Source organism: Ambystoma mexicanum, chromosome 4p (genome assembly GCF_040938575.1).
Source record: "Ambystoma mexicanum isolate Mex_15411 chromosome 4p, UKY_AmexF1_1, whole genome shotgun sequence".
Classification (NCBI taxonomy): domain Eukaryota; kingdom Metazoa; phylum Chordata; class Amphibia; order Caudata; family Ambystomatidae; genus Ambystoma; species Ambystoma mexicanum.
The window spans coordinates 784,296,923-784,320,987 of NC_090927.1; the positions used below are offsets into that span (position 1 = coordinate 784,296,923).

General features: G+C 47.1%; 3 pseudogenes; all 3 read left to right on the forward strand.

Annotated features, from left to right (window-relative positions):
* Positions 1-3,230: 3,230 nt before the first annotated feature.
* Positions 3,231-3,406, forward strand: LOC138460394 (U2 spliceosomal RNA; annotated as a pseudogene).
* Positions 3,407-9,594: 6,188 nt separating this feature from the next.
* Positions 9,595-9,772, forward strand: LOC138460357 (U2 spliceosomal RNA; annotated as a pseudogene).
* A 6,210-nt stretch (positions 9,773-15,982) lies between these two features.
* LOC138460382 (U2 spliceosomal RNA) lies at positions 15,983-16,199 on the forward strand (annotated as a pseudogene).
* The last annotated feature ends 7,866 nt before the right edge of the window (positions 16,200-24,065 follow it).

A 24,065-nucleotide genomic window follows, 5' to 3' on the forward strand; every position in this document is an offset into this window, starting at 1 on the left:
AGCTCTGTTACAAGAACTACGCAATTTTTGCACCGGAAACACTCCTCTAATCATAGCGGGAGATTTCAACTGCACAATACAAAAAGAAGACCGAGTGCGGACAGGTTCGCAAGCAACGACGAAGAACCGAGACCCATCGTCCAAAATACTCAAAAGTATCATAAGTGACCTAAACTTAACTGATACACATGCATCTGGCAATATACCGGGGACAGCCTTAACATATAGAGCTGAAAATGGGTTGGTACAGTCCCGTATAGATTTTATATTCACATCCAAAAACTTCGGCATCAACAAAACCGAAGTGAAACCAAATCTGTTCTCAGACCACCACCTAATCACCACAGAAATAACATTAAAGGAGTACACTCCAAAACAACGCAATGCGTGGTCACTTAATGTAAACCTCTTACAGGACGAAAAAATCTGTAAAAAATACAGACCATTGCTAAAGGATTGGGTATCTCAACATATGTTATACGAAGACAAAAGAGAGTGGTGGGAGGACATTAAAGAAAGAACCAGGGAGTTCTTTAAAAAGAGCGGACACACGGCAGCAAGAAAACGGAATGAGACCTACAGAAACCTGTTAGGCACACAACAAACACTACACTTACTACAGGAGAGAGGGGTAGACGTCCAAGATGACCTAGAAGAAATAAAAGACAAAATCCAGAAATGGATGCATGATAAAGGGAAAACTATTATCTTCAACTCAAGGGTGAAAGAATTTGAAGAGAACGAGAAATGCACACGTTTCTTCTTCAAAGCAGCACAACATCAGAAGGTTTTACCTTCTGAATTCAGAGACTCAAGGGAGGAAACAAGGAACACAGTATCAGGATTGCTAGAGGTAGCACAATTCTTTTACGCAGACTTGTATTCTCCAAAACAGTTGGACGAAGAACAGACAATTGATTTCGGAAAAGCTGTTCAAGACAACATAAGTACCGATCAAAAAGCAGACATGGTCGAGCCATTCACGTTACAAGAAACGCACAAAGCGGTGATGAGTGCTGCAAAGGGGAAAACACCGGGAAGTGATGGTCTGCCATGCGAATGGTACAGCACTTTCTGGGATATCCTAGGACCGGCAGTACTAGAACTAGTGAACGTGGTCTTCCAAACTAGAGAACTAACCCCCAGCATGAAACAGGGGATCATCACTTTGCTATACAAAAAAGGGGACAAAGCAGACGTCAAAAACTGGAGACCGATAACATTGCTAAATGCAGATTACAAAATATTAGCAAAAATTATTGCTAACAGATTAAGAGCAGTAATCAGGCACTTAGTACATCCAGACCAGACGTGCGCTGTCCCGGGCAGACGTATACATGAAAGCCTGCTGATCGTTCGAGACTCGATACAATCAGCAAAAGATCGAGGAACACCTTTGGGGGTTCTAAGCCTAGATTTTGAAAAGGCATACGACAGAGTCTCTCACCCATTTATGTTGAAGATAATGGAGAAAATGGGTTGCCCAAAACCCTTTCTAACACACATCTCCACGCTATACGCTGGAGTCTATAGTCAAGTCCGCATCAACGGGGAGTTGACTAAACAAATTCCAATACTATCAGGGGTTAGACAGGGATGTCCGTTATCAGCACTTCTGTACATCTGTGCGGTAGAACCCTTACATATCAGGCTGAAGTCACATAAAGACATGGCAGGAGCCCCAGTGCCAGGGACCCCAGAGCAAGAAAAAACCATAGGGTACATGGACGACGTAACAGCTTTGTGCAGAGATGCCAAATCGGTGAACCAGGTCGTGACACAGACTGAACTTTTTTGCAAAGCGGCAGGATTCAAACTGAACAAACACAAGTGCCAACTACTAACGATAGGAACATGGAACAATCTCACTCCATGCCCCGTAAACAAAACAGAAGACAGTTTGAAGATACTGGGACTGCTGTTTGACAAACAGATGGACGGGACAAAACAATAGGAAAGCACAACGCAGAAAATAGAGAAAAAAATCAATTTCTGGGCTTTGAGACAGTTAACGATAGAAGGGAAAGTGCTGCTCATGAAAGCAGTCATCCTACCGCTGTTGCTGTTTTTGGCACTGATCTTCCCACCAAAAATTAAGCAGACGCGAAAAATACAAAGACTGATGTTCTACTTCTTATGGAACTCAAAGATGGACCGCGTCGCAAGAAAGACTATGTACAAAATAAAGGAGAGAGGAGGAAGGGGTGTACCAGAAATACAAGACTTCCTTACAGGACACTATGTAGGGTTTTGCTTAAACACGCTGAAGCACTCAGCATCGATGGCAGCGCCTTTCATAAGGTACGCAATAGCGAACATATTGGAAAAGCACAAGATAATACCGAGAAGTAATACACTACCAAAAGCAATGGAAACGCCTTTTTTCTATAAAAGCATCAGCAATTTCCTGCCAACAGTGGAAGATCAAGAACTCTTAACAAAAATATGGGTGGAACCCAGAGACATACTAAAACAAAAAAGACTAAATGAAACCCCGGAACCGGTGGGCAACCTAGGGGGAAACAAACTAGACAAAGTTTGGAAAACCTTTGCGAAAGCAAAAATAACGAACACCCAAAGAGACATAAACTGGCAGCTACTAACAAACGCACTGCCTTTGAAATCCTTCATGCACAGGAGAAAACTTGCCACAACAGCAACATGCCCTAGAGAACAATGTATGCAAGACGAATCAACACTACATTTTGTTTGGAATTGCGCGTTTGCCAAACAAGTGTCGGCAAAACTTGAAGTACTGACCTTCGCTCTCACAGGAAAGCAGACTTTAACTTTCAAATCCATTTTGACAGGGATACAGGAGGGAGGAGGGAAACAAGAAAAAATACTTTTCTACCAAATCACATCTACAGCAAAAGAAGCCTTGTGGAAAGCTAGATCACTACTAGTGCTACAGCACAAAAACATAACTCCAGAGGAGTGTGTGAAGTTAGCGTTGTGTTATTTATACACATATTACTGTCTTGATGCCAAAGACAAGGGTAAACAAGAAGCAGAAAAGATTTGGCAACAAGACAACTGGCGAACGCTAACTGTTTAACCAATCTGGGTTAGGGAGAGCTTTAGCTCAAAGTCTTTCTTTTGACAGTTTTTTAACCAAATTCTATTTTAATTCGTGACAAACTTTTAATTGGAGAACTAATTGGCGTATAGTTGCAAGTAGTATAAACTACCTTGCTGGAGGAAAGGGACGGTTGTAAGGGGAGATGTGGAGACCGTTCAAAAAAAAAAAAAATCTGTTCTTATCAGTTTAATATCCGATACGTCCTCTATCTGGGGACCATATCTTAAATTGATTTTTGGAACAGGGAGATGGAATGGGAGCTTGCTCTGTCCACTCCACGCATCAACCTGGTATTGCAGTACCTCCAGGACTGGTGCACTTCCCCACTCGGGGAAAACAAAGCTGTCAAAAAGAAAGACTTGGGCGATTCTTGAAAAAGAAGAGCACACGGCAAAATATAGCAAAATATATCTGTACTTGTGCAAATAATTTTTTTTTTTTTTTCCTTCTTTTTTGTTTAGATGTCCTGTTGAACATTCCGTGTCTTGGAGCAAGTTGTCGGAAGGAAAAAAGTCTGCCGTTTGGCTCCTTTTTCAGGGGAGCCAGCCAGCCAGCCAGCCAGCCAGCCGGAGGAGGATAGCATGGGGGACACTGTCCTTGCCCTGCTTCCTTCCTTCCTTCCTTCCTCGCCCCTGCCGGCCACGAACGGCCAAGCCTTATCTAAGGTGGGCGCTCGGAGGAGCCTGCCCCCCGGGCAGCTCGGGGTGACTTTGGGCCCTGGCAGCGAGGCTGCTGGAGATGTGGGGGCGGAGCCATGCAAAAACGGACCCGGGGCTGCTGGTCTTTCATGCAAACGCACGCTAGGCCCGGTCGCCTCCGAGGTGCCTGGGAGTCTACGGCAGAGGGCGACTCCGAGTCAGCGGGGGAGCTGCCGAGCAGCGCTCTTTCCGACGGACCCTTTCGGGGCATCGCTTCTATGATGACTTAAGCTCTCTACTGCACAACAGAGAGCCCAGCACACCCCCGCGCCGCGAGGTGGGCAGCCGTATGCAGTCCGCCTAGAGGCCTGACCCCGAAGCGGACTGGAAAAATAGACCCGAATCTTTTCCTTCCACAGGTTTATTATTTTTGATTCAACAATACTCCTTTCGGAACCATAAGGGGGGAATACACATCTCTCTTATATAATGGCTCAGGCAGCAAAAATCATACCACCTGCAACACAGTTGCGCAATTCTATAAGAATAACTATCTTACCAGAGGCGCAATCTGAAAAAGACATTTATTATGTAGTTACAAATATCTTATTTGGAACATTGAAGATTGAGAAAGACAAAATATACTGCATGCAGGAACACAAGAATGCACACACATATGACATCACCTTCGCTGAAGAAACTGCATGCATCACCACCCATGAAAACTATAAGATTGAGAAGATTGCTAGTAATGAGACCCTGAAAGGTGTGGAGATTGAACTTTGCCACATAAGACAAGAAATACCGATCACTGTACACATGTACAATCCATTTGTCTCTGCAGACAAAATAGCCAACTGGCTTCTCACATATTGTGACAAGATTAGAGGTGGCCATGAGCTAAAAAACCAATTTGGCATTTTTAATGGAAATAGAAGATTCAATGTAACTTTAAAAAAGAACCCTTCTGGAATTGGAGGATTATGCCATCCTCCTAGTGTGTTCAATATTAATGAACAGAATGGATATTTGTATTATCCAAACCAGCCAATGTTCTGCCGTTTGTGTCACAATTTTGGCCATGTTAAGCAAAATTGTCCCAAAGACAAATGCAGAAATTGCGGCAAAAAGGACCACAAAGAAGCGCAAAGTGACCAGCCATATCGATGCAGAAATTGCAATCAAGAGGGCCATTCCACTACTGAGTGTCCCATTTTTCCCCAGACTTATGCACAAAAAGCAGCTGGGGCTGCGAAGATAATTTCAGATGTCTTCACTGATAACACCCCTTCCACAAGCACTCCCGACAAGGTTAGTGCAACTTCCAGAAAATCCCCAGAAGACATTGAGAAAGAACTTCAAAAACACGAAGCGCTACTTAAAACAAAAGAGATATTAAACAGATGGCCTAAAGGACCTACATCAAAAGATGAAACCGCAAAGCCGCAAGAAGAACACAACTAGCAAACAGAGCAGTGCATGAATTTTGCATCTAATTATGCAAATTCTACCGTTTTACCCATAATACCTAGCAATACCGAAACAAACACCCTAAGTGGCATAGGCAATCCCGCAGATATACCAGTCGTGGGGGAGGCAGCAGGAGTAACTGAGAATCCTATGCATCTGCCCCCTAGTGGCGAAAAAGAGAACACCACCTTTTCTGACCAAGAAATGGAAAAAATTGATATTTCCAACACAGAGCAGGAAAGTGGAAATCATGTCTCGCCAACAGTAGGCAGCCTAAAAACTGCTAAACAAAAAAATATATCAAAAATATCTAAGCAAAGAAAATAATAAACAAACAAATAAGAAACCTTCACAGAGCCCAATAACAGAAACACCCCCTTCACAACTACCAACTACCTCCAAAATTCCCACAACCCCTCAGAAAGCAACAGCAGAGAGAGATAGAGCAACTCTTCTGCAAGTGTGCAAAACAAACAATGATGCTCAAGCAGCATGGACCAACATTGTGCACAAGAAACTAAAAAATAGAAATGATAAAGTTGAGTCCCCTATGGAAGTTACTCAACCATCACCCATGATTGAAACATGCACATCAAATTTATTCGATGTGCTGCAGTGTGATGTACTGGACCCAATGGACACACCAAGCCAGGAAAGAAGCAGAGTACTCTCAGATTCTTCAACAGAATCGGAAGATGAAGACACAAACTCATCTCAAAGAGGACTGAAAAAACAACGCAAAAGAACCAAATCAGACCGGAGTAGATCTTTGGTCAGACAACACAAGTTAACACCTAAATAATAACCATCATGGATACTTTAAAAATCATTACTTTTAACGTAAGAGGCATAAATGACGTTGTAAAAAGAACAACATTGTTGGCATTCTTAGCAACATTAACTGCGGACATCATCTGTCTACAAGAGTGTGGATTACAATGGGAACCCACACTAACAAAATGGCAAAAAGACTGGACGATGGGTCCATCTCTATGGTCGGGAAGTACAGCCAACAAGAACGCGGGTACTGCAGTCTTGTGCAAGGCGCAAAACATTCACATACAATCCAACAAAGAAATTATACCTGGGAGAATTTTACAAATTGATTTTCTTTTTCAAGAAACGAAACATAGACTTTTCAGCGTATACGCTGATGCCATCAAGAAAGATCGAATCAAGACCTTTGAAACACTAAAAATCTTTTTAGTCGGCACAGTACCCACCATAATTGCAGGAGATTTCAACTGCATTTTGCACCAGGCTGATCGGAAATCAAAAACTAATCAGCAAAAAGCACAACAACTAGATACATCTTCCAAAAAACTACAAGAAATCTTAGAAGATTGCCAACTAAAAGACACTCATGCTGCCAAAAATCCACCCGGCTCCATGATGACATGGAGAGATGCCACAGGACAAACTGAATCTCGAATAGACTTTATTTTCACCACAAAACATTTCGGAATACATACTACCGAAACTCTTGTGAACTTATTTTCAGATCACAAAATCATTGTATCACATTTAACTAAAGCGGACTACCCACCAAAAACACAAAACACATGGTCGTTAAACATAACACTACTTGAAGATAAAGATATTGTCGAACGCTACAAAACGACACTACAACAGTGGATCAAAAATAAAAGCCAATCACAAAGTATTTCTGACTGGTGGGAAGACACCAAAAAGAAAACCAAATATTTCTTCATCAAGGAAGGGAAGAACAAAGCATACAGAAAAAACGAAGACTATAGACTCTTGGTGGGATGTTTACAAACCCTTCATCAATTACAAGACATGGGTGTGGACGTCAAGCAAGAGAAAGTTAATACGCAAGAGAAGATCCAGAAATGGCTAACAGACAAATGCAAAACGATAATTTTTAACTCTAAAGTCAAGGACTACGAGGAAAATGAAAAATGCTCTCGTTTTTTCTTCAAAAAAACAAACACAGTCAAACTCATACCGAAAGCTTTCATAGACAAGGATGGCATAAGACAAACATCCCAACGTGGTATAGAACAAGTAGCGGAACAATTCTACCAAGATTTATACACCCCAAAAGAGCTGGATGAAAAACAAATACGGCATTTTGAATCGTTAATCCAGGACAACCTTTCGATAGACCAAAAAAAGAGACTTCAGGATCAATTATCTCCATTAGAGATTTTTGAAGCCACCAAACAACTATCAAAAAATAAAACACCAGGCAGCGACGGATTACCAGCAGAATGGTACATCGCTTTCTGGAACGAAGTTAGTCCTCAACTTCTCAAAGTGTACAAAGAAAGCTTGGACAACCATTTATTACCAACTACTATGACGCAAAGCATTATCACGCTACTACATAAGAAAGGCTGCAAGGAGGACATCAAAAATTGGAGGCCTATCTCCCTGCTGAATGTAGATTATAAAATATTAGCCAAAGTGGTCGCTAATCGAATGAAAACAGTCATTTCGACACTCATTCAAGAAGACCAAACATGCGCTGTCCCACACAGACGCATACATGAAAGTCTTGTAACCATTAGAGACTCCATCGATCACACAATACAGAGGAAAACATCCCTAGGAGTCATGTCCTTGGATTTTGAAAAAGCATATGACAGAGTGTCACATACTTTCATTAAAAGAATATTATCAAAAATGGGATGTCCACAAAAACTCATCGAACACATATCGACCTTATACCAGAATGCATTCAGCCAAATACGAGTCAATGGACACCTCTCCGGAAAAATCGCTATACTGTCAGGGGTAAGACAAGGATGTCCCCTCTCAGCCATCCTATACATCTGTGCAATCGAGCCCTTACACAGACAAATCAGAAATGATTCAAACATACAAGGAGCGTTCATACCAGGACTTCCAAATGAACAAGCTAAATGTATGGGGTACATGGATGACGTTACAGTGCTCTGTACGAACGCACAATCCATCAACAAGACCATCAAACATACAGAAGATTTTTGCAAGGCGGCAGGCTTCAAAATAAACAAAGGGAAAAGCAACCTGCTAACCATAGGCATATGGGACAACCTAGCAAAATGCGAAGTGACAAAAGTGTCAGACACAATTAAAGTACTAGGTATTCACTTCCAAACAAAACAACCAGGAACACTAGCGTGGAGCAAAGTAATAGAGAAAATAGAAAACAAAATCATCTTTTGGAAAATAAGACAACTCACCATTGAAGGAAAACTACTACTTATCAAAGCAGTTTTAATGCCCATAATACTATTTGTGGCTATAGTATTTCCACCAACAAATACACAAACAAAAAAACTACAAGCACCGTTTTTCACATTCATATGGAACTCCAAAATTGATCGCCTACGTAGAGACATTCTGTACAAGAAACAAACTAACGGAGGAAGAGACATTCCTAATCTGCACATCGTCCTGCCAGTACACTATATATGTTTCTGCATCAATACGTTGAAGCACTCGCAGTCGAAGGCAGCAGTCTATATCAAATATGCCATCAGCCGCCTCCTGCACAAGTATAAATATATACAATCCACAAACATCAGCCCAAGAGCTCTAGACCCACCGAAAGCATATCAAAGGTTCAAAAGTTTTCTACCAAAAATGCAACATCTGGAAAGTTCGAAACAACACATTTTATACCCTAAATGGATTTTACAAGACATGGCAGAAACCGAAACACCAGAGCCAGTGGCAAACCTTTCTGGAGACCACTTAGAGAAAACTTGGAATTTGTTATCCAAATCAAACATCACAAATGAACAAAAAGACATTGCCTGGCTTGCATTACACAATGCACTCCCCTTAAAGGCATTCATGCACAGAAGAAGACTGGCAGTATCGGCAGAATGTCCCAGGAACAGATGTAAACATGAAGAGACTACTCTACATTTCATATGGAACTGTCTTTTTGCGGCACAAGTTTGGGTTCTGGTAAAGCCACTGTTGGCCGCACTAACCAAACATCATCATGTATCCTTTGATCAAGTCCTCACAGGGATTGGAGGGGGTGGAGGGAAAGAAAATGCAGCGCGCTTTTATAAAATCACTGCTTCCACGAAACAAGCCCTGTGGAAAGCAAGATGCCTGGTTGTACTCCAGCATAAAGAGATAAGCCCTCAAGAATGTGTGCAACTGATGCTGTGTCACTTGTACACATACTTTTGTGTTGATGCCAAGAAATCTGATAAAAACACAGCTGACGATTATTGGCAACAGGACAAGTGGAGGACTCTCACCACATAAATAATCCTGGATAGAGTGAGTACTCACTCACTATTATTCTTCTTTTTGACAGCAAGTTTTTTATCCAAATTCAAGTTTAATTCGAAAAATTTTTTAATTGGCGTATAGTCGCGGATTGGATTTTTTCAATTCGCTGGAGGAATGGGACGGTTGTAAGGGGAGATGTGGAGACCGTTCAAAAAAAAAAAAAAAATCTGTTCTTATCAGTTTAATATCTGATACGTCCTCTATCTGGGGACCATATATTAAATTGATTTTTGGAACAGGGAGATGGAATGGGAGCTTGCTCTGTCCACTCCACGCATCAACCTGGTATTGCAGTACCTCCAGGACTGGTGCACTTCCCCACTCGGGGAAAACAAAGCTGTCAAAAAGAAAGACTTGGGCGATTCTTGAAAAAGAAGAGCACACACGGCAAAATATAGCAAAATATATCTGTACTTATGCAAATCATTTTTTTTTTTTTCCTTCTTTTTTGTTTAGATGTCCTGTTGAACATTCCGTGTCTTGGAGCAAGTTGTCGGAAGGAAAAAAGTCTGCCGTTTGGCTCCTTTTTCAGGGGAGCCAGCCAGCCAGCCAGCCGGAGGAGGAGAGCATGGGGGACACTGTCCTTGCCCTGCTTCCTTCCTTCCTCGCCCCTGCCGGCCACGAACGGCCAAGCCTTATCTAAGGTGGGCGCTCGGCTCCTTTTTCAGGGGAGCTGGAAAGGCAAAATCGAGCAGGGGCCATCCTAGACATGGCAGAGAGCTCAGGGCAGCAAGGCGAAGCGCTGGTCCAAGGGGGACAATGCCCCCACGAGGACTCCATGGAAGTGGGGCCGGCGCTAGCAGCAGAGACACCCAGCGGGGTGGACCCGGCGACAGGGGCCGGGCGAAAACCAGCGACAGGGGCTGGGAACACCCCGACCCCCCTGCCCAGGGGAATCCCAACGGCAGGGGCTGGGGGAAACCCGGCAACAGGGGCCGGAAGAGCTGGAAAAGGAGACCCAGGGACCCAGGCGGGGGCACCCCCAACAGCAGGAAAAGGCGGCAGCGAGGCACAGCCCAGCCGCCCCAGTACAGCTGGAGGGAAAGGAGGCACCTCACCGGTCACCAGTCACCAGTGGGACCCAACCAGCGGCCGGAGGCCCAGGACCAGGGCAGAAAGACAAGCCAGGGACCTCCGGCAAGGCGACAGGGGCCAAGCCAGACCCCCAGGGCAAGGCGACAGGGGCCAAACCCGGGGGAAACGGCTCGGCCTGGGCGAGAAAGCCCTACCCCTTGAACCACAGGATGAAACAGACCATCCGGATGCAGGTCAAGGAGGTCGACGGCAAGCGGGCAATGCTTGACCGCAAGATGTGCTGGGACAAGGTGGTTCTGGGAGCAGGGGTAAGCCCCAGCGAGGTCCTAAGCTTCCAGGACTACCTGTCATGCGGGGTCTTCCTCCCAACATTCATCTCGCAGGCCCTCTGTGAGAAATATTGGGACATTTTCCAAGGGAAGAAAAAGGAGGCCCCGTACAGCACGTTCGAGATGGAGACGCAACGGGAGTCACGAGAGAGAAGGATAACGGTAGAGATGACCAACCCGCACGTCTCAGAATCGGACATAGGCGCCCTGCTGAAGCGGTATGGCACCATCAAGGATGGGCCCACCAAAATCAGGGACGCCAATGGGGTTTGGAACACCTCATGGAGGGCCACGCTAGAACTCGAACAGGGCTTCGGAGGTCGAGATGACCTAAAGCACCTGCCATCGGTGTTCTACCTCGGAGCAGATGAAGGGAGGATAAGGTACCAGGGACAACCCTTCACCTGCAGGAAATGCAATGGCGAGGGACACAAAGCCAACGCATGCCCCCAGCCATTCTGCTGGAAATGCAGGGGGACAGACCACGACACATACGAGTGCACGGGACAGAAAAGGTGTAATTTCTGCGGCACACAAGGGCACACGTACTACGGGTGCCCGTACTCGGCCAAGTCCTACGCCCTAGCGGCAAGCGGAGCAGTCAAGGTGCTGCAGCCGACCGGTAGGCCAACGACCGAGGCGGCTAAGGCACCGCCAAGGGACAGGAGAACAGTCATCAGCAAAAAGGCCTCGGACGGGCCGATGACCCTGATGACGGAGATCAGGAATGAGGGCCTGGAAAGAGAACGGGCACAGAAAGCACAGGAAAAGGCTAACCCGAGCAAGGCACACCCAGAGAAAGCGGCAACCCCGCAGACCCGGGTAAAGCCGAGCACGGCAGAGCCAGCCCCAGGACCAACCCTGGTCATCACGATACCGACAGAGCCGGAAGGACCAACCCTGGTCGCCGCGACACCGGCAAAACCGGAGGTAGCTGGAACCACCACCCCAGCTCCTCAGGCCCCAGCCACGGGGCCACCCGCAGAGGGGGAGCCGACAGCACCCGAAACGACAGAGGCAGCTGCACCACAAGCCCCCCAAACGGCAGCCACGATACATCCCCCCCCTCCAAAGTGGAAGACCTCTCGGACCCCGAAGACCAAGGGAGCGCCCGGGCAAAAGGGAAGAGAAAGTCCAAGCTAAGGAGGGACAGAAAAGGGAAGCAGGAAAAGGATGGGTCTGGCAGACTCAGGAGCAGAAGCAGGTCCGACTGCGAAGCTGCGTCAGAACAAGCTGACGAGGAAAGCGGGAAGGAGAGCCCCGTGCGACTCTCCCGGGCCATGAGAAGGATGGCCCTGCAAGCCAGGGTAGACCTCCTCAAAGGAAACAACGCAAGAGCAAGAGAAGAGGTGGTGATCCCCAGCTCGGACTCCGAGGAGGAGGACGACAGCACACCCCTCAGCGAGATCGCGCTCCTGCACCAACGACTAAGGACAATAGAAATGCTGCAAAGCCTGGAAGGCCCGAGCAGCGGGAATACGGACAAGGACAAGGAGGGGCCGGGCACGGACTCGGACTCAGACGGAATGGAACTCGAGGGGGAGGGGCTTTCGGAGCAGGACTGATCCAAGATCCGAACAAGAACAACCCCTCAGAGAAACCAGAACCCGTATCTTACGCATTGCAAGATGGCCATATCACTGCTCACCTTGAATGTCAGAAGCTTGAAGGACAGGACCCGAAGGGCAGGCACAATGAGCTATCTGGCAGCCCAGAACTGCGATGTGTGCTTCGCCCAGGAATGTGGAATACCGTATGACCGCTCGTACAAACAACTCGAGGAGGAGTGGAGTCACGGGCCGTCCTTCTGGTCAGGAGGGAACGACTGCAAATCCTCAGGAGTGGCCATCCTTGTAAGGGGAAGGCACTTCACAGCTTAATCAGTAACAGAGCAGGTGAACGGCAGAGTGCTGTCCATCGACGGCTCATGGGCAGGAGAACCCGTACGGCTGATCAATGTGTATGCCCCCCGACCAAGAATGAACGGTTAGAAGTCTTCGAAAACCTGAGACCGCTGCTCGTTACCTCCAGGACCATCCTGATGGGGGGTGACTTCAACTGCACCATAGAGGAGGGCGGACGCACGGGCCCCGGCTCTGCAGGAATGGACGCAACGTCCCGGCTGCTCTGGGAGATTGTCGGGGAGTCCTCCCTGAGGGATGTCATCGGGGGCATGGGGGCGAACGCCAGGAACTACTCCTGGAGTAGGCCCGATGGCTCTGTGCGCTCCAGGATCGACTTCGTCTTCACCTCCCAGACGGTAAAGCCGGTACAAAGCTCCATGGTTGCCGTACACTTCACCGACCACAGAGCAATCAGCTTCACAGGGGAACTTTCGGGGAAGTTCCCAGCCGGGCCGGGATCCTGGAAGCTGAACTGCACGCTGCTGGAAAGCGAAGAGGCTAAGGCAAACCTCAGGTTAGCATACGCAGAGTGGAGGAGCATGAAGGACTGCTTTCAATCCACGGGGGAGTGGTGGGAGTGGGTCAAGACCCAGGTCCGGAGCTTCTTCCAGGGTGTCAGCAGGGCTGCGGCACGGGAAAAGAAGAGGACATTCAGGGCCCTGCAATCGCGGTTGCAGGGACTGTTCGACCTCGAGCTCAGAGGCTGGGACGTGCAAGACGACCTAGAGGAAACCAGGAGAGGTCTGGAAAACCACTTCCAGGCGGAAGCTAGGAAAGTCATGTTCCGTTCCAGGGTCGAGCGACTTGAGAAGGACGAAAAATGCAACGCATTTTTCTTCAAGAAGCTACACTCCACTACCACACCCCTACTGGAACTACGGGACCCAGAGGGAAACCTCCAAGACGAGAAAGAACTGGTGATGAAGGTCGTCACGGACTTCTACAGCAGCCTCTTCTCGCCTAAGGCGTCGGAGGGAGCCCAGGCAGACAGGTTTCTGGCTGGGATCTCGAGGACACTGGGACCGGAGGAAAGAGGGCCTGAACGCACCCTTCACGCTAGGGGAGCTGCACCAGGCGGCCACCTCCTTCAAACGCGGCAAGACCCCGGGCTGTGACGGGCTCCCAGTGGAACTCTACACCGAACTCTGGGACCAGATCGGGCCGACTTGCTCGCGCTATACGAGGAGATGGCGGAGAAGGGCAGCATGCCACAGACCCTGAGGGAAGGTACGATTGCCCTCTTGTACAAGCAAAAGGGAGAGAGAGATGACCTCAAAAACTGGAGACCGATAACATTGCTAAATGCAGATTACAAAATATTAGCAAAAGTTATTGCCAACAGATTAAGAGCAGTAATCGGGCACTTAGTACATCCAGACCAGACGTGCGCTGTCCCGGGCAGATGCATACATGAAAGCCTACTGATCGTTCGAGACTCGATACAATCAGCAAAAGATCGAGGAACGCCTTTGGGGGTTCTAAGCCTAGATTTTGAAAAGGCATACGACAGTCTCTCACCCATTTATGTTGAAGATAATGGAGAAAATGGGTTGCCCAAAACCCTTTCTAACACACATCTCCACGCTATAACGCTGGAGTCTATAGTCAAGTCTGCATCAACGGGGAGTTGACTGAACAAATTCCAATATTATCAGGGGTTAGGCAGGGATGTCCGTTATCAGCACTTCTGTACATCTGTGTGGTAGAACCCTTACATATCGGACTGAGGTCACAAAGAGATAGCAGGAGCCCCAGTGCCGGGGACCCCAGAGCAAGTAAAAACCATAGGGTACATGGACGACATAACAGCTTTGTGCAAAGACGCCAAATCTGTGAACCAGGTCGTGACACAGACTGAACTTTTTTGCAAAGCGGCAGGATTCAAACTGAACAAACATAAGTGCCAATTACTAACGATAGGAACATGGAACAATCTCACACCATGCCCTGTAAACAAAACAGAAGACAGTTTGAAGATACTGGGACTGCTGTTTGACAAACAGATGGACGGGACAAAACAATGGGAAAGCACAACGCAGAAAATAGAGAAAAAAATCAATTTCTGGGCTTTGAGACAGCTAACGATAGAAGGGAAGGTGCTGCTCATGAAAGCAGTCATCCTCCCATTGTTGCTGTTTTTGGCACTGATCTTCCCACCAAAAATTAAGCAGGTGCGAAAAATACAAAGACTGATGTTCTACTTCTTATGGAACTCAAAGATGGACCGCGTCGCAAGAAAGACTATGTATAAAATAAAGGAGAGAGGAGGAAGGGGTGTACCAGAAATACAAGACTTCCTTACAGGACACTATGTAGGGTTTTGCTTAAACACGCTGAAGCACGCAGCATCGATGGCAGCGCCGTTCATAAGGTACGCAATAGCGAACATATTGGAAAAGCACAAGATAATACCGAGAAGTAATACACTACCAAAAGCAATGGAAACACCTTTTTTCTACAAAAGCATCGGCAATTTCCTGCCAACAGTGGAAGATCAAGAACTTTAAAAAAAAATATGGGTGGAACCCAGAGACATGCTAAAACAAAAAAGACTAAATGAAACCCCGGAACCAGTGGGCAACCTAGCGGGAAACAAACTAGACAAAGTTTGGAAAACCTTTGCGAAAGCAAAAGTAACGAACACCCAGAGAGACATAAACTGGCAGCTACTAACAAACGCACTGCCTTTGAAATCCTTCATGCACAGGAGAAAACTTGCCAAAACAGCAACATGCCCTAGAGAACAATGTATGCAAGACGAATCAACACTACATTTCGTTTGGAATTGCGCGTTTGCCAAACAAGTGTGGGCAAAACTTGAAATTCTGACTTTCGCTCTCACAGGAGAGCAGACCTTAACTTTCAAATCGATTTTGACAGGGATACAGGAGGGAGGGAGGAGGGAAACAAGAAAAAATCCTTTTCTATCAAATCACATCTGCAACAAAAGAAGCCTTGTGGAAAGCTAGATCACTACTAGTGCTATAGCACAAAAACATAACTCCAGAGGAGTGTGTTAAGTTAGCGTTGTGTTATTTATACACATATTACTGTCTTGAGGCCAAAGACAAGGGTAAACAAGAGGCACAAAAGATTTGGCAACAAGACAACTGGCGAACGCTAACTGTTTAACCAATCTGGGTTAGGGAGAGCTTTAGCTCAAAGTCTTTCTTTTGACAGTTTTTTAACCAAATTCTATTTTAATTCGTGACAAACTTTTAATTGGAGAACTAATTGGCGTATAGTTGCAAGTAGTATAAACTACCTTGCTGGAGGAAAGGGACGGTTGTAAGGGGAGATGTGGAGACCGGTCAAAAAGAAAAAATCCGTTCTTATCAGTTTAATATCTGATACGTCCTCTATCTGGGGACCATATATTAAATTGATTTTTGGAACAGGGAGATGGAATGGGAGCTTGCTCTGTCCACTCCACGCATCAACCTGGTATTGCAGTACCTCCAGGACTGGTGCACTTCCCCACTCGGGGAAAACAAAGCTGTCAAAAAGAAAGACTTGGGCGATTCTTGAAAAAGAAGAGCACACACGGCAAAATATATCTGTACTTATGCAAATTATTTTTTTTATTTATTTTTTTTTTCCCTTTCTTCCTTCTTTTTTGTTTAGATGTCCTGTTGAACATTCCGTGTCTTGGAGCAAGTTGTCGGAAGGAAAAAAGTCTGCCGTTTGGCTCCTTTTTCAGGGGAGCCGCCAGCCAGCCGGAGGAGGAGAGCATGGGGGACACTGTCCTTGCCCTGCTTCCTTCCTCGCCCCTGCCGGCCCCGAACGGCCAAGCCTTATCTAAGGTGGGCGCTCGGAGGAGCCTGCCCCCCCCCAGGCAGCTCGGGGTGACTTTGGGCCCTGGCACCGAGGCTGCTGGAGATGTGGGGGCAGAGCCATGCAAAAACGGACCCGGGGCTGCTGGTCTTTCATGCAAACGCACGCTAGGCCCGGCTGCCTCCGAGGTGCCTGGGAGTCTACGGCAGAGGGCGACTCCGAGTCAGCGGGGGAGCTGCCGAGCAGCGCTCTTTCCGACGGACCCTTTCGGGCCATCGCTCACCTACCGCCCTCGACGAAAGTGCAGATTGCACCTCCGCCCTCCTGCTGCATGCAAATAGCGGTCACCGCAAATAGTGGTGACCGTTAAATTGCGGAACCAGAAATAGCGTCATCGCACAGGAACGGGAAAAGAGCACGGCGGCCATCTTTAAAAACACAATCCATTGCCATCCTCTGCCCCCTGGACCCGTTTTGAGGTGTTTGCAGTTCAAAATCATCCGGGACACCTGCATCATGCCCAAGGCATTAAAAAAAAAGTACTGACAGGCAGCGCAAGGAGAAATTTACAGCAGAGGAATTGAATATGCTGACACAGACCCTGGCTGAGAAAGCAGAGGTTGTTTTGGCAAATGACATGCGGCGGCCAACACTACTCCAAAAAAAAGCCATCTGGGTTCAAGTTGCAGTCAAAGTCAGTGCAGTGAGCACCAGCACCCGCACGGTGCGCGAGTGCAGGAAGAGGTGGGACGACAGACTGCGGGTGAGGGGCATCCTTGCGGAAAACCACCGCATTGCCAGTGCAGGTGGAGCTGGTTCACCTATCAGACTAAAAGAATGGGAGGTGACCTGTGGAAACCTGATTGCTGTGGAATCCATTGAGGGAGTAGGCACCATGGAGCACGGCTTGGGTACCACTTCGGATGGAGGTGAGTGTACACATGACAGGATGTGATGTGAATGTACTGTTCCCCCATATGTGAGCACAGACTCCCCTCATGCATGGACACACATCCACACATGCCTCCATCCCTCACCATGTCAGTGTCAGACCCAAACACACACACATGCACACATCACCAGATACAAGTTCCAAACACAACCATGCATGGATGAGGCACTGAACTGGCACATCACCTGCATCCACAACTACTAAGTCCCAATGGCCAAAACTGCATCATTTATGTAATCTGCATTAAGTATATTGAAACACAACCAATGCCATCCCCCTTCTTGTCCCTGACAGGCTCACATACATATGGTGAGGATGCCGCTAATGCATCCCAGGCACAAGCTACGAGTAAGAGGCCAAGGGCACAGGACTCGGAGGACACCCCCACAACATCCAGGGGTAAGGGGGGGAAGGTCACACCTGATGAGTGGGAAATATCGTAGGAGTGCCACTGCCAGGGCAGAAGTAGCTGCACCACAAACTGCAGCCCCACCACCGGAGGTGAACCCACAGGCACCAATACCAGCCACCGAGGGCCCACCATCAGCTGCAGCAAGCTCCGCTAGTGAGGCAGCCGCCACTGCCCCCCTATCTGATCCTGAGGACACCCTAGTTGGGCCAATGGAGATGCACACCCCAAGTCCCCCTAGAACTCCAGAGCCAGCACAATTCCAGACACCTGGGTCTGATGTGACTGTTGAGGACAACAATCCAGCCATTATGTCCCCCATGGTGGCTTCACCTGCTGCAGTGGATGCATTTGAGGGCACAGCATCCAGTACACCATCACCCAGCACTGCCCTCCAACTGACCACCATCCTGCAGCGTCAACACGAACTGACTGTGCTGGTTGGCCAGCATGTTGAGGAGGCTGCCCATCTCAGGGAGAATATTGTGGAGACGGCGAAGCACTCCACTGAGAGGATGGACGCAAACACTGACAGGCTGTGTAACGAGATATCCAGGCTCAGGGTGGTCCTCCTCGCATGGCCGACACAATGGACCGCCACTTCTCACAACCAGGTGTTAGGGAGAATTCTCTGTTTAGGCTGAATTTCCTAACATAGTGAGTCCCCCAGCAGCTTTGCTGGATTTCTGGAGTTTGTTTTTTTCCATCCTGCCAAGAGTGAGACTCTTTTCCTCCCACTCTTGGACATGAATGTGTGTAATTCCTTTGAATGTCAATGTGTTCTATGGGCTATGGGGTCTTTTACTCCATAGGGTCTCATATGTTTTTCTATGTGTGTTACACCGCACCCTATGTGCCGTAACACTGGGGCGTCCTAGCGGACCTCCATCATAGACTCCATACCCGGGGACTGACTACTGTTTCCCCGGGCATGTAAAGTCACCATTGGCTTTAATAGACCTCAATTTACTAACAGAACTAGTACAAACCATCTTATTGTGGATGTACTAGTAGGGGTAATTCGATTACTCCTGGATCTGTTATTCGAGGGGGCACTGTCCCGTCCCCTCTCGTCGAGTTTTGGCTGGTGGCAGTGGAAACTACTTGTTATGTCCGACCCCGAACATAACCCTATGGGATTCGTCCCATTGTTAGAGATTGATACTGTTTCTCATTAATCTCTAACGTACCACCGGTCTACTTATCTTAAATAAGTTTATCGGATGGTATTTTCTGCCAGAACTCGGTTTGTAAAATGGCGTCTGTGTTCGTCTCTGTGACTCCTAAACCAAAGGTTGAGCCCTTTGTTCCACTTTTGGCGGGCCTCTGTACAGAGACCCTCCAAAGTGGTGCCATTCTGTCTGGGTTACCACTGGGGTGTGGGAGGGGTTTTAGGCACCCTGGACCGAGTTGCCTTGCCAACTCCGGTCGCACTCTGGTGTGATTGGCCCAAGTGGTGAGCCTTCCCGCTCACCACTTAGCATGTGTTGATTGACAGCTAGGCTGAATGAATGGGGGTTTTCTGCATAAAAGCAGGGCTTTTGGGACTGGATCTTCAGAAGTCGCCACAGGACCTAAGAATCCGACGAGGGTAAAGCTGAGCGGACCTGCAACGATGACACCTCCGGTGGAGCCCTGCGGAACCGACTCACCACTTCCCGACGACAGAGGAGATCTCCCTGCCAGAGAGTCTCTTCCCCTGACTGGTGGGAACAACCAGTCCCCTTTGCTTTTTCTTCGCCTCAGGACGCAGTGGTCGAATTGCCCGTGCAGAGCACCTCGGCAACCGGATAGCCACTACCCCTGTACCGCGACCAAAAGGTGGTGCCTTGTGACAGAGCACTCCGCGGCTGGTCTCTTCCCTGGTGGTGCACCGGACTTCACTTTTCTTCGACGACGAGATCTCTACTCTTGGCAAAGACCCGACGTGCATCCACCACCAGGAACAACCGCCCCCGCCGGAGCGGTCTCTCCACAAACAAGGTACCGTGTCCGCCTGGCTTCCCTTTCGATCGGTTCGAGTGAGGTGTCTTAATCCTCTCCTTTGGGTCGCCTCCAAGCTTTCTCACGTATTGTTCTGAACTGGTTCAATCTGCCGATAACAATTTGCTACAAAGACTCGAACGCATTTCCACTTACAGACTTTTTGGGACATATCGCCTTGCCTCTCCCCGAGTGGGCCTGGCCTCTGAACTTTATGATCTATTGTGGTTCTTGCCTACTTGCCTTGCATTTTTCCGTGAAGTATTGAACTGTGTTGATTTCGTAACCTGCTTATTTTTCTCTCCCGTCCTAACTAATATTAGAGTGTCATCTAGGTTGAGGCATACACCTCTGTCTGCAAATAAGTGGTGCCGGTAGAACCTAGACCTGTCGAAATATTGTTAGGGGGATTGACCGTTTCTTCTTCGTAGAGTAATTGTATTTGACTTGTTTGCCGTCATAGTGCCATAGTGTTTTCGATAGATGTTTCGTTATAAATAAATACCTTAATATCTTTACACTGAGCCTCGTTGCGTGTTTGCTTGTCTTACGGTGAAGAATTGCCCTATATTGTATACTCCACATACTGCTTGACTCTTCTTGAGGGAAGTCTGACTGCTCAGCCACAGCTACCAAGTGAATCTGTGTGGTACAGACTGCTACCAAGTGGGTTTACTGCCAAACACCTGTAGTCCTAAGCCTTTTGAAGTGGTCCCAGAGGGAACTGCACAGGTTTCCGCTTAACACAAGGCCAGTCTGCCCCATCGTCATCTACCGGCTCTAGACAGACAAGCCCCCTCCGGCGCTCAACACGCACCGCCAAGCGCACGTCTGCCCATCCTCCAAATGCTGCTACAGACAATGGCAAATAGGGGTCAATGGAGATTCCTCTGCGTGCATGGGCCAACGCAAACATGGCAGACACATGAGGGACGGGTGGGGGGTGACGGTAAAGGATGTTATGGGTCTGTTGTGGGGGAAGGGTGTTATGGGTCTGTTGTGGGGGAAGGGTGTTATGGGTCTGTTGTGGGGGCTGGGGGGATGTTTGGGGACTTGCACTTTATCACCTTTCCGTTACTCAATACACTGGTTTCTGATCGAAACACAGGCTTGGACATCTTCATTGTGTTTGTGTACTTTATTGGCGACAGGGTCCATTGCGTGCTTCCAAACATACACCAGTGCATTACTACCCATATCGATGTGACAGTACGAAAACATGTTCTTCAGAATATTTGGTTGATCAGATGCTGTCTCACAGCACGTCCCTCCTGCCCATCCCCTCTTGCAAGACCTGCATCCCCTTCACCTCCGTCCTCATCACCATCATCATCCTCATCAGGTGCTTCTATTTCAACGTCAGGGGGCAGTGGCACATTCCGTCTGATACACATATTGTGCAGCATGACACATGCCATGGTGATCTTGGCCACCTTCTCATGTCCATACAGGAGAGCGCCAGCAGACCTGCAAATGCACCTAAACGTGACTTCAAAAGGCCAAAAGTCTGCTCGATCACGATGCGGGTACGGGTATGTGCATGATTGTATTCCTCCTCGTGCCTGTTCTGTGGGTTCCGAAGAGAACTGAGCAGTGTTCCCACCTGCCACAGGTGGACACAATCAGCACAGGTGGAGGCAATGGAGACTGTGGCAGCTCAAAAGGAGCACAAACAGAGAAGAGAGTGGGCACCACCATGTATTCAAAAATGTTCAGAATATTCAAGTAAAAATCAAATGTTTCAAAAAAGAATATACATCCAATTGAAAAGGAGCTGGCTGTGACAAGTCTGGAGACACCCGGACTTATAATTGCAACACACGCTGGAGACCAAGTAATAATACTGGGTCACACAACCGCTCTCATATGGGGCCCAAGATGGGCACGTATTTATATCTGATTCACGACAATATGTTCAAGTATCCATAATATACCATACTTCTTAGAGAAAGGAAGATGAGTCTTTCTGATTCATATCAAAAATGATTTATCCATAGTAGTTCAAACAAAAAGCTATCACTAATAATCCTTAGTGAGGAAGCAGTTGCCACAATCCACATGTATTAGACTAAAAAAGCCAATGCCTTTCGGAAATTATTTCCTTCATCAGGGCGAGTCTCATTGGTGTGGTCAGTGGTAAAAAACAGAACGTCCTGCGTTCATGCCCACTCAGCAGTGGGTTGTAAATGACATTATGCACAAAGTCATGGAGAAAATCCACTCGTGCTTACAAGGAAACCAATCTTGTAATACACAGAGAGAAACGATCCTCCACTGTGCAGCTGCAGGGCAATGACTCACACTGCAGTCTGAGTCATTGCCCGAGTGGATTTTCTCCATGACTTTGTGCATAATGTCATTTACAACCCACTGCTGAGTGGGCATGAACGCAGGACGTTCTGTTTTTTACCACTGACCACACCAATGAGACTCGCCCTGATGAAGGAAATAATTTCCGAAAGGCATTGGCTTTTTTAGTCTAATACATGTGGATTGTGGCAACTGCTTCCTCACTAAGGATTATTAGTGATAGCTTTTTGTTTGAACTACTATGGATAAATCATTTTTGATATGAATCAGAAAGACTCATCTTCCTTTCTCTAAGAAGTATGGTATATTATGGATACTTGAACATATTGTCGTGAATCAGATATAAATACGTGCCCATCTTGGGCCCCATATGAGAGCGGTTGTGTGACCCAGTATTATTACTTGGTCTCCAGCGTGTTTTGCAATTATAAGTCCGGGTGTCTCCAGACTTGTCACAGCCAGCTCCTTTTCAATTGGATGTATATTCTTTTTTGAAACATTTGATTTTTACTTGAATATTCTGAACATTTTTGAATACATGGTGGTGCCCACTCTCTTCTCTGTTTGTGCTCCTTTTGAGCTGCCACAGTCTCCATTGCCTCCACCTGTGCTGATTGTGTCCACCTGTGGCAGGTGGGAACACTGCTCAGTTCTCTTAACGGGTGGTTCGGGGTTTGGGGGGCTTTACCATGCCGCTATTGGCATGTCCACTAGCCTTGTGATGCTGTGCCAATAGCGGCATGGCGTCATTTACGGGATGGAGGGTCGCGCGCACGCGGCCTGCCCGCTATTAGTGGCACCGTACTTAGCGGTGCCGCTAATAGCGGTGAGCCGGGTCGTAATCCGCATGGGGATTGAACGTTACCGGTATTCTGTTACCAGCAACGTTAAATCCATAACGCCTACCGTGTAATGAGGCCCTATATCTCAACGTTATATCAGAACGCATTTAGCCAAGTGAGAGTGAATGGTCGTCTCTCCGACAAAATACCAATACTGTCAGGTGTAAGACAAGGATGTCCTCTATCAGCCATCCTATACATCTGTTCAATTGAGTGATCAACAAATTCAACGAGCATTCATACCAGGACTACCAAAAGAACAGGCCAAATGCATGGGGTACATGGATGACGTTATGGTGCTATGCACAAATGCACAATCAATTAACAGGGCCCTTGATCACACAACGTTTTTGCAAAGCTGCAGGTTTTTTAAAAAAAAACAAAGCAAAAAGCAACCTATTGACCACAGGTGCCTGGGACAATCTAGCAAAATGTGAGGTCCAAAAAACAACAAACACAATGGTATCCACTTTCAAATGTGACATACTATCATGGAACAAACTTCAAGCAAAGCTAGAAAATAAAGTACATTTTTGGAAAACCAGGCAACTGTCGATAGAAGGAAAATTACTTTTGATTAAGGCAGTTCTAATGCCTATGATATTTTTCATAGCATTGGTCTTCCCGCCTACAAACATCCAAACAAAGAGACTTCAAAGATTATTCTTTGAGTTCATATGGAACTCCAAAATGGATTGTTTACGGAGAGACATTCTACATAAAAAAAACAGTTTTGCCTATACATTACATATTTTTCTGTATCAATACGATTAAACTCAATCCAAAGCGGCCGTATACATTAAATATGCAACTAGCTGCCTCCTGCACAAATACAAATTCATCCAAGCTTCAAATATCAGTCCTAGAGCTCTGGATCCACCAAGATCAAGAACTTTTCACAACCTTTTTACCACAAATACATAACTTAGACTCAGCAAAACAAGACATTGTGTACCCGAACCTGATATTAAAAGAGATGGTTGAAACAGAAACACCGGAACCAGTGGGATATCTCTCTGGAACGCATTTGGAGAAAACTTGGGCCTTGCTATCCAATTCAAAAATCACTAATGA